The sequence below is a fragment of the Patella vulgata genome, chromosome 7, assembly GCF_932274485.2.
Source record: "Patella vulgata chromosome 7, xgPatVulg1.2, whole genome shotgun sequence".
Lineage (NCBI taxonomy): Eukaryota > Metazoa > Mollusca > Gastropoda > Patellidae > Patella > Patella vulgata.
In genome coordinates this window covers 14,540,214-14,550,924 of record NC_065885.2, presented here as the reverse complement: position 1 = coordinate 14,550,924, position 10,711 = coordinate 14,540,214, and positions in this window count along the sequence as shown.

Sequence of the window (10,711 nt, the reverse complement as noted above, 5' to 3'; positions counted from 1 at the left end):
AATGGGGATCTTTATTCCATATTTAGGAAGGAAATTAAGGTCAAGGTCAGTCTATGACAGAAATTAGGGGGTTATAAAAGAGGGTATTGAGCGAAATTCATCAGATATCCCGAGCTTCTATCATCTATGCTTTATTGAGAACGAGGAACATCGAAGCCAACCAGTTTAATAATAAAGCTGTAGACACGAACTAACCTTTAATTTTGTATACAACCACAAAGGAAACATAACAAGGAAGTCCGATATTACTACAAGTGTGATGTGTATAAAACCTCATGTGTATAAAACTAACCTGTAGTTTTTGTTACGACCACAAAGGAAACATAACAAGGAAGTCCGATATTACTACAATTGTGATGTGTATAAAACCTCATTTAAAAAAAAAATAAAAATGTATCTTATGGTTTATGATTGTTTATATTTGGAATTACATATAGGCCTATATAGGGACACCAAAATTTGTTACGTGTTTATGGCCTCTGTTAGTCTTTACTCGGCGCTGCCTGTCGCACTTTCCTGTCGTTCTCAAAAAATATTTATTGGAATATTAAACGGAAACTTAGGTGTGGCTGTAAAATACTTGATCAATATACGGATTGTTAATTTATTTGATAATTTAAGGCTTACCATGTAATACGGAAACGTTTCAACACCATATCATTCTAGGCAAACTAACAGTAAATTGTTTATTGGATAAAACGGAAACAATTTCGTTTGTAGCTGTACAATAATATACCATATCTTTCTAGGTGAATTAACAATAAATTGTTCACTGGACAAAACGGAAACATTTTCAATTGTAGCTGTAAAATAATATACCATATCTTTCTGCTCGAACTAACAATAAATTGTTTATTGGACAAAACGGAAACATTTTCATTTGTAGCTGTAAAAAAATATACGATTTATTAGTTTATATTGCGTATATTTACTGATAATTGATTTAATGTGGGAATTTGTGCAACATGTTTTAACATCCCATCTTTCCCCTCCTTTTTCAGGGATGGTCTGAAAAGGGGTGTGGTAGTTTCAGGGGTCCCTAAATTAGTTATTGCGTATCTTGGAGTCCCTTTCTAATCGTGAATTTCTGTGTTTTTTAGGGAATTTGTAAGATTGCCGCACGCTAAATATGTGCATAAACTACAAACACATGTAGACCGGTCGCCAAACCCTGCAGATTCTGAAAGGGGACACCCTAGGCTACTAAAATCAATCATAAAAAAAAACTTTGTATACAATCTCCAGGTTCAACCATAGTTCTGCCGGATTACTGGATACACTCTCGGTTCGGGAATTTATGGAGTCTACAATGGCCGCTTTATATAAATATGTGCATAAACTACAAACACATGTAGACCGGTCGCCAAACCCTGCAGATTCTGAAAGGGGACACCCTAGGCTACTAAAATCAATCATAAAAAAAATTTAAAAAAACTTTGTATACAATCTCCAGGTTCAACCATAGTTCTGCCGGATTACTGGATATACTCTCGGTTCGGGAATTTATGGAATCTACAATGGCCGCTTTATATAAATTAGTATTTATATAGCAGCGAAATCATGAGTTTTTCGACTCACCCACGCTGTATTGGACCCCAGTCGATTTTGACGTTGATCGGACACAACTAAATTATCGCAACTTGGCAATTCGAACCCACCAGTTCGGTATCATTAACTAGATGAGACGAAAAACATCGCGGCGAATTTTTAAGTATGAAGCAGGCTTGTAGCCTGACTGCGGGGTCAGGGGAGGGGGGCGCAAGGGTTTTCTCCAACCGGACGAAGGGGGGTACCGGGGACCTCCACAGTGACGGATCATGACACTGCCAAACTGCCGGGCCCCAGTGACAAGATGATACCCTAGGGAGGTCTCTCCTGTCAGGGTTAGGTGGTCCGGGGGTCCGTCCCCGAGAAATTTTTTGAAATTTCGACCTGTAATGGTGGTCTGTGGAGTATATCCCGGGGGGATCATATACTTCTCACTGCCAACCCACCCAATGTGGAATCGTTGATATCATTTTTTTTCTCTCCGAACCGATGCTGCCCCTACCTAATAATATTAAAAATTCATCGAAAAGGGCCACTATGTTTCACAATTTTTGGGAAATGGGTCTTCATTAATTTTTTCTACAAAATATAAAAAAAAATTGTCACCAAATCGCCGGGCCCAAGATATTTGCCTCTGTTTCCTTCGCCATGATCCGTCACTGCTCCCTCCTAGAAAAGTTTGAAAATTGGACGACCGCAAACGAGTTTTCTAGCACAGAAAATCGCACTCTAGCAAACTCTGAACACTACAGGGACCCCACGAAAGTAAGCCATTGGGCAAGTCATTACAAAATATATGGCAGATAGAGGTCACAACATTACCCATTATAGAAGACTGGGTGCAGGGTGCCACGTCCTCAAATCAATAGTTCACATGATGATCTCTGACTGCTGTCTATTACAAACAGTAGGTATATTATAACTATGGTCGGCACTGCCAGCCTCCCCCCCCCCTGCCCACAAACAAATGTGAACGGACACAAGGACGGACGGACGGATAGAAGGACAGGGCCAACGGCAATATGCGTCCACATGAAAATAGGGATCATCCGTAGGGTATAAGGAATAGGTATGCAGAGTTTCAAAAGGATCTGTTAAGAATTACGGTCTGTAGGCGAAGCACAGACGCACACATACAAATTGGGCGTGGCTCTGTTCCAGGGGTTGGGTATGCACCAGAAATAATAGAGGTCATCCTTAGGGCATAAGGAATAAGTATGAAAGGTTTTCAAGACAATCGATTAAGAATTGCGACCTGTAGGCGCCACACAGAAAGAAAATGGGCGTGGTTCTGCCCCTGGGGGTTGGGCATGCACCACTAACAATAGCGATGTTCCTTAGGGTATAAGGAATAAGTATGCAAAGTGCCTGTAGACGACTAACAAATACAAGAAATTGCCCCTGGGGGTCGCGAATGCACCAAAAACAAAAGGGATAATCCTTAAGGTAAAAGGAATAAGTATGTAAAGTTTCAAGACGATCAGCGACACACACATAGGGGCGACGACAATATAAAATATATTTAAGATCAGAATTAAACCAAATGACACATAAAATCACGTGAAAGACATATCCAAGTCATGATAAGATACGATGGTATTGTATCATTACATCCATCATTGAAAGTATACATAGATTAAACACCTAGAATGATCATAATTATAGGATGTAAAGTTTTGTACAACAAGTTAGTGGTCATATGTATGAAAACATCATAATTATATATAAGGAAGTTAGCGAACAAGAAATCTTTATAATTTATCGAATTTAAAACTTTAAACAGTTCTCTGTAATTCACATTATGTAGAAATAACTTCCACCTCATATAAATGGAGATAATCATTTGGGTTATTAACAAAAACATATCGTGCTTCAAACTTAATGCCTGATTCAGAGCATTTGTCGACTGTGTATCTTTATGGCACAGTTTTGCAGATCGAAAGCCGGAAGCGGTACGCCCACATTTTGTTCCTTGCCGTACTTCAAATCCCATAAATCTTTTATTCATGTATGGATCTACAAAAACATAAATTAATTTATACAAGAAAATTCTCCGGATCAACGGATCATCTCCCGGAATACAAAAGTACAACAAACCACGAACTCCCCATATGGAATGTTGTGTCAGCTGTTTATGGGAATGTACATACCCGTAACAAAGAATGTTGTACACGCGGCATGTCATGCTTACTCTTCAGAATACCTGAACCCCAATTTCATTTCTGGCAAACACATGTAATTTATAACTGATCTATCTAATAACATTATCAAACATGGTAATGAGTACACGTCACCTAGGAGCCACGTTGACTCACTGATCACCGAGTAAATCACAATCTGATTAAAACACAGATCCTATTTCGTTTCATTTTTTATAGTTTAAAATTTCGTTTACTTGTCTTTACTACACTAGGATGATGTGAGAGAATAGCCAATGAAACGGTCTATTACGGCGAGTTTTTGGTGTGAGGTGCAGGTAACTGTGGGTAACTCACTAGAAACATCAACGCTGAAGTTGTAGGGTCAAAAGCCGCTCGTATGACCCCGACGCGACCCTCCACTACAACCTGTTAGATCTTCATATAGTAGAGACCATCGAAAGTATAAAAAACGAAACGAAATATAGATCTGTATTTTAATCAGATTGAGTAAATCACTGGCTCGCTAACTTTTGGTGTTGGCCGAAAAGTTTCTTGTAATTTTCGGGCGTTGTTCCACCTTGTCAGGATGTATGGCCTGACAAAGACCGTGTCTAGTCGTTCGGATGGGGAAAAACTGGGGTCCCGCGTGTACACATTGACATTCACGTTAAAGATACCTTGACAGTTTGATCTACCTTTAGGAACATTTTAAGTGACCCTGTTCAAAACGTAACCTATACATAATGTACGGTTGTACAGGAGTAGTTGTGAGTATGAAGGAGTTGACCGAAATAGTTCATCGGAATTTTCCGGCACGGCAAATCAACAAGTCGGTCTGATGTGACGAAAAACCGAGGTCCTCCCGTGTACTCATGGGCGTGCACGTAATTCGACGAACAATAGAAAAAACTGCATACCGTATGCCCATCTTAAATAGTTATAGGACCAGTTAGGCTGCAAACATTCGATTGTTTAAACGACGATATCGTTTCGGGACATTAGAAATAGTGATTGACATGACCAGGATAATAGGGAGTAACAAGGTGATATATTCCGGTAATTAGAGTCGGTAGTACCAATAGTAATGGACACAGACACACAATGAAATGGGGTTTAACGTCCTACTGTCCTGCTCCGACTGGGATAATGAAGACTGACAGACACACAAGAATAATAGAGAGACGGTAGGTCGTGTATTCTGGTGATCAGAGTCGGTAGGTCGTGTATTCTGGTGATCAGAGTCGGTAGTACTAATAATAATAATGGAAACAGACACAAGAGTAACAGAGAAAATCAAGGTAATCAGGCTGTACTAAGAGTAATGGTCACAAACACACACGACTAACAGAGAATCAAGGTATTGTACTAATTAAAACGGTTATTATCAGAAAAATGATAATCCATAACTACTGTGCTGTCGTGGTCACTATGAATCGAGTTTACCCGACTGTTATTATTACCAGAGATATACACAAGCTACTTACGATCAAAAAGGTTGTACATAAACAGCCACTTCAGTTCATATTTTCTTTGAAGATCCACACACCACCAAGCTTTCTTACCCGTATGGAAATTGCTTGAGTCTTTTACACCATCCACGCCTTTTGAGGAAACCTGCCGTTTATTCCAATTAGAACTTTGGGCAGTAGGTTTGTCTAAGGCGACATTCTGTTTACCTATAATTGGTAATTGTTACATATAAACATTACATAATAATTTATTCATTCTGTGGACTGATATAGGAAGTCTTTGAATATATATTATGGAATATCATTTGAACAATATTAAAGATGCATTTTTAAGATCTAAATCAGCCTGTTGAGCCTTCTAGTGTTATGTAAATTAGTTTGCACTGATTCACATGACATGCCAATAATCAACTCTCTAGAATTAAAATAAAATAAAACCAAGTACGAACAATCCAAACCATAAGACAGAATTCGAAGTCCTAAAAAACGTTATAGGCAAAATAGTGTATTCAAGCAAAATAGTGTAATCAGCAAATGGACTGCTCCTCTTGTACAAAATACACGACAAACAGTGGTAACAGGTGTCCGGAAGAGTAAGATATCGGATGGCCGTGGATTAAAACAATAGACATTTGATAACACTGTAAAATGATTATCAAGACTTTTTTTTTATTATCGTAACAATTGTATCTCGTCAAAATGTTAAACACTCATAACTTGGATCAAAATAAACTAATTTGGCTAAAAAAAAATAATTTTGAACTATTATAGCAACAACGACGAGGTCTGTATCTAACATGTTACATAATGCAACTTTAATGTCAACATATTATTTACAACAAGGGACGATGATTAATTCTGTAATATTTTGACATCTTTGATTTTATTTATGGAGGTTATTAAACGTTATGACAAAGCATGATGCCAATTATGTTCCTGTGAGAACACCATTGATTTGGTTTTAAAGCATATTGCACACACAATTGCGTGTGTAAAGCTTATTAAATATATTAACGGACATTTTTTTAACTAATTTTTGCTTGAGTTGGATGGTCGAATGGTTAGCACATGCGCGCTGTGTCATAAGGCCTGTCATTGAGTCAACTGGCGTGGTTTCGAATCCCCGGTTGTACGTGACAAGGACTAGGGTCGCCTGTCCAACCTCGTGGGTTTTCTACGGGTCCTCCGGTTTTCCCCCACTGCTAAAGACCCCTACGCGCAAGCGAATTATTGAAATAAAATTTAACCACATGTTAGTCCCGAAATGACCTAGTTTGTGTCGAGTGGACGTTAAACCGCATCTCTCTCTCTTTCGCTAGAGTTATCAAAGATAAGGAAAGAAAATTAAATTACTGATTATCGCCTTATACAAGAGATAACGGTAAACTTAAGCAAGTTGAACAAGGAAGTAGAACTTACCAAATTCACGAATATATGTTTCTGTGCCTTTACACCTGTAGCGTCTGCTTTATGAATCATCTTATCATAAAGATAGCACTTGGAGCTTCCTGGATTGTAGGCGTAAGAGACACAGCCATCATTTTCCTCACATTTTTCAGCACAGCCTTCTTTTTTGTCTGCTTTTGACTCGTCAGATGGGGTACGTCGGACAATCTTATCTCTATGAAGCAATTGAAGGTTGGCGAAACCATCTGGACCATACACACTGCTAAGACCGTCACTACTAGTAGATTGACCATATTTGGTTAACTGCCTTACGATAATAGTTGTTGTATTAGGGTTTGTTGTGCTCATCTGAGTGTTTCGTTTCAATAAACAATCTCACCCAACACGTCATTTATATTATACTGTCGTTGGGTCGCTGTCGTACCACTATGTCCATGTTCAGAGTTTGCTAGAGAGCGATTTTCTGTGCTAGAAAACTCGTTTGCAATCGTCCATTTCTCAAAATTTTCCAGAAGAGGAACAGTGACGGATCATGGCGATGGCAACAGAGGCAAATAACTTGGGCCCGGCGATTTGGAGACAAATTAATGAAGACCATTTTCCCAAAACTCGTGAAACATAGTGGTCTTTTTTCGATGAATTTGGTAATATTAGGTAGGGGGACCCCAAGGGGCATCGGTCAAAAAATCATAATTTCGCTGCTATATAAATACTCATTTATATGAAGTGGCCATTGTAGACTCCATAAATTCCTGAACCTAGAGTATATCCAATAGTCCGCCAGAACTATAGTTGAACCTGGAGATTGTATAAAAAGACTACATGTGTTTGTAGATTATGCACATATTTAACGTGCTGCAATCTTAGAAATTCCCCCCAAAAACACAGAAATTCATGATTAGAAAGGGACTCCAAGCTACGCAATAACTAATTAAGGGACCCCTGAAACTACCATACCCCTTTTCAGCCCATCCCTAAAAAAGGAGGGGAAAGATGGGATGTTAAAACATGTTGCACAAATTCCCACATTAAATCAGTAAAAATACGCCATATAAACTGCTAAATCGTATATTATTTTACAGCTACAAACGAAAATGTTTCCGTTTTGTCCAATAAACAATTTATTGTTAGTTCGCGCAGAAAGATATGGTATATTATTTTACAGCTATAATTGAAAATGTTTCCGTTTTTTGTCCAGTGAACAATTTATTGTTAATTCGCCTAGAAAGATATGGTATATTATTGTACAGCTACAAACGAAATTGTTTCCGTTTTATCCAATAAACAATTTACTGTTAGTTTGCCTAGAATGATATATCGTTAAAAAGTGATACACATTTCCGTATTACATGGTAAGCCTAAAATTATCAAATAAATTAACAATCGGTATATTGATCAAGTATTTTACAGCCACACCTAAGTTTCCGTTTAATATTCTAATAAGATTTTTTTAGATCGAGAGGAAAGTGCGACAGGCAGCGCCGAGTAAAGACTAACAGAGGCCATAAACACGTAACAAATTTTGGTGCTCCCATATAGGCCTATATGTAATTCCAAATATAAACAATCTAAACCATAAGAAACATTTTTATTTTTTTAAATGAGATTTTATACACATCACAATTGTAGTAATATCGGACTTCCTTGTTATGTTTCCTTTGTGGTCGTAAAAAAAATTAAAGGTTAGTTCGTGTCGACAGCTTTATTATAAAACTGGTTGGCTTCGATGTTCCTCGTTCTCAATAAAACATAGATGATAGCTGCTCGGGATATCTGGGTGAACTCTGAATTTCGCTCAATACCCTCTTTTATAACCCCCTAATTTCTGTACGTCATAGACTGACCTTGACGTTAATTTCCTTCCCAAATATGGAATAAACATCCTCATTCTCCAAAGACCGGGGCGAGAACATTACCTTATTTACTCTACCAAACACATGTCATAAACAGAATAGTATTTTATGGATAGTATGACATTGGTAAGGATTTTGCCAAAATATCACTGTTATTTATACGCCGACATTTTCATGTGGACGTATATTGTCGTCGCCCCTTTCCGTCTGGGACGGACACAATATCTTTGTGGACACTCTACAGGACACAATTTGTATCCTACTTTGAGGAAACTGAAAATATAGGTCTATCTCCCAAAGATCTCGGCTTCTTTCGATATTGGCAGATATCGGACGATAACTTCCTGAATTATGACCCCTGATTGTACGAAAAATAACGTACAATTTTCATCTGATTTTGATGAAACTTGAAATGCATGTGTATAACCCAAAGATCTTGGTTCCTGATGTCTGTAAATGGTGCTTTCTAGAGTATATCCTGGTGTTCTTAATTTATGCACATGTTTAATTTATACACATGTTAACATCTACTGCTCGAGTAATCCGGTTATCCAGTGTTCCAGTATATTGTATACATGTCATGTATTTGTGACCATACCTCCAACTTTACCAGAGCAATAAGGCACCTTATCAAACACAGAATTGAATCCAGGAAATGTTCTCAAAAACGCAACCTGACTTCTGAGATGGTAATGCGTTCTCCATGATTTTCATGTAACTCATGCTGCACGTGCTGTTCACCGGGACCAGCCCTATAAAATGCACCCCCATATCTGGTTGAATCATTCACACTACAATGTCAGCAGCATGCCACGACTCAAAGGAAACAGGCGCTTGGAAGCCCAAGCCGTTTCCAATCACTTTCAGATCAATGTTCGGGCCATCTACAGGCTTCAGCAACGCTTTCGGGCCACCAACACCACGGATGATCGTCCCCGAACTGGTAGACCAAGGGTTTCCACAACACCGCCATGTTGTGCGACACCACGTGCAGAATCCATTCACACAGGCATCTGAGACAACACGTCAGACAGTTGGAACACACGGAAGACCCCATCAGTACCGATACAGTGCGCCGACGTCTCACCAGAGAGAACATCCATTGCCGTATACCTTACCGTGGACCGATCCTCACCCCTCGCCATCGAACTGAACGTCTACAGTATGCTCAACAACGCCAGAACTGGCGATACAGGCAATGGAGAACTGTTCTGTTCACAGAGAGTCGGTATTGCGTAACAACTGCAGATGGCAGAACCAGAATATGGCGTCGACGTGGCCAGCGTTATTCTGACCAATGTGTCATTGAACGAGCCTCATAGTGAGGTCCAAGCATAATGGTTTTGGGTGGAATCGGCCTGAACCAGAAAGTGGGTCCTAATAGCTCGCTTAGGAACAAAATGAAAAGCAACGGGCTTATCGTGCAATTCTGTTGAGGATATAACGCTAAAATATCTAACTGTTGCATTATTTTTTAATAAAACATATAAAAGATGACTGTGTGAGATCCATTATATGCTTTCGAAAAGTAAATAAACAGATGATAAAATCGACGTTTTTTAGTTAAGTATTGAATAACCCGATACAAGCAAAAAATCCAATCCATGGTACTGTATCCTCGATTACGCAGAATCAAACAGTCTAATATTCAGAATTTTGGTCATGTGAAATATGAATGATATGGGTATAATACGTTTTTTTTAAAGATACATTATGGGAGATAAGATAAAGAGATGGCAGTTCTCGCTATAATAGTTAAAAACTAGATAGTGTAAAGGTAATTTGCTGAAAATTTCAGTCAAATTGATCCACTATGAGCCGAGAACGAAGCGTAGTCTCGGTCATCATTACTAAAATCATTAATATAAACAGCATAGTCTCGATTATCCACATTTTTTGATTTAATTATCAACGGCCGTTAGCGGCATATAGGAATCTAATCCAGCCAACATCGAGGGCTAGCATTGACATCGAGAGTTTATTATGGTCTGGATAAGTTAATTAATGTCTAATTGATAATTTAGATAACATTTCAGGCCTAAAGAAAGACTTGTAATAAGCAGATTTTGCTCTTGCATAATGCATGTCTAATTGTTCCATTTTAAATAGTGTACTTGTTTTCGCTGTGCCACCCGATATATGGCCATCATATGTGGACATATGGAAACATTACATATACTCGCTCATGATAATCTTTAATTAGAAAATTAAGATTTGTATTTTAATAACGGTTTCAGTCAATAAATAGTCATGATATAAACGCATAATACAGGGATTTATACAGGACCTATAA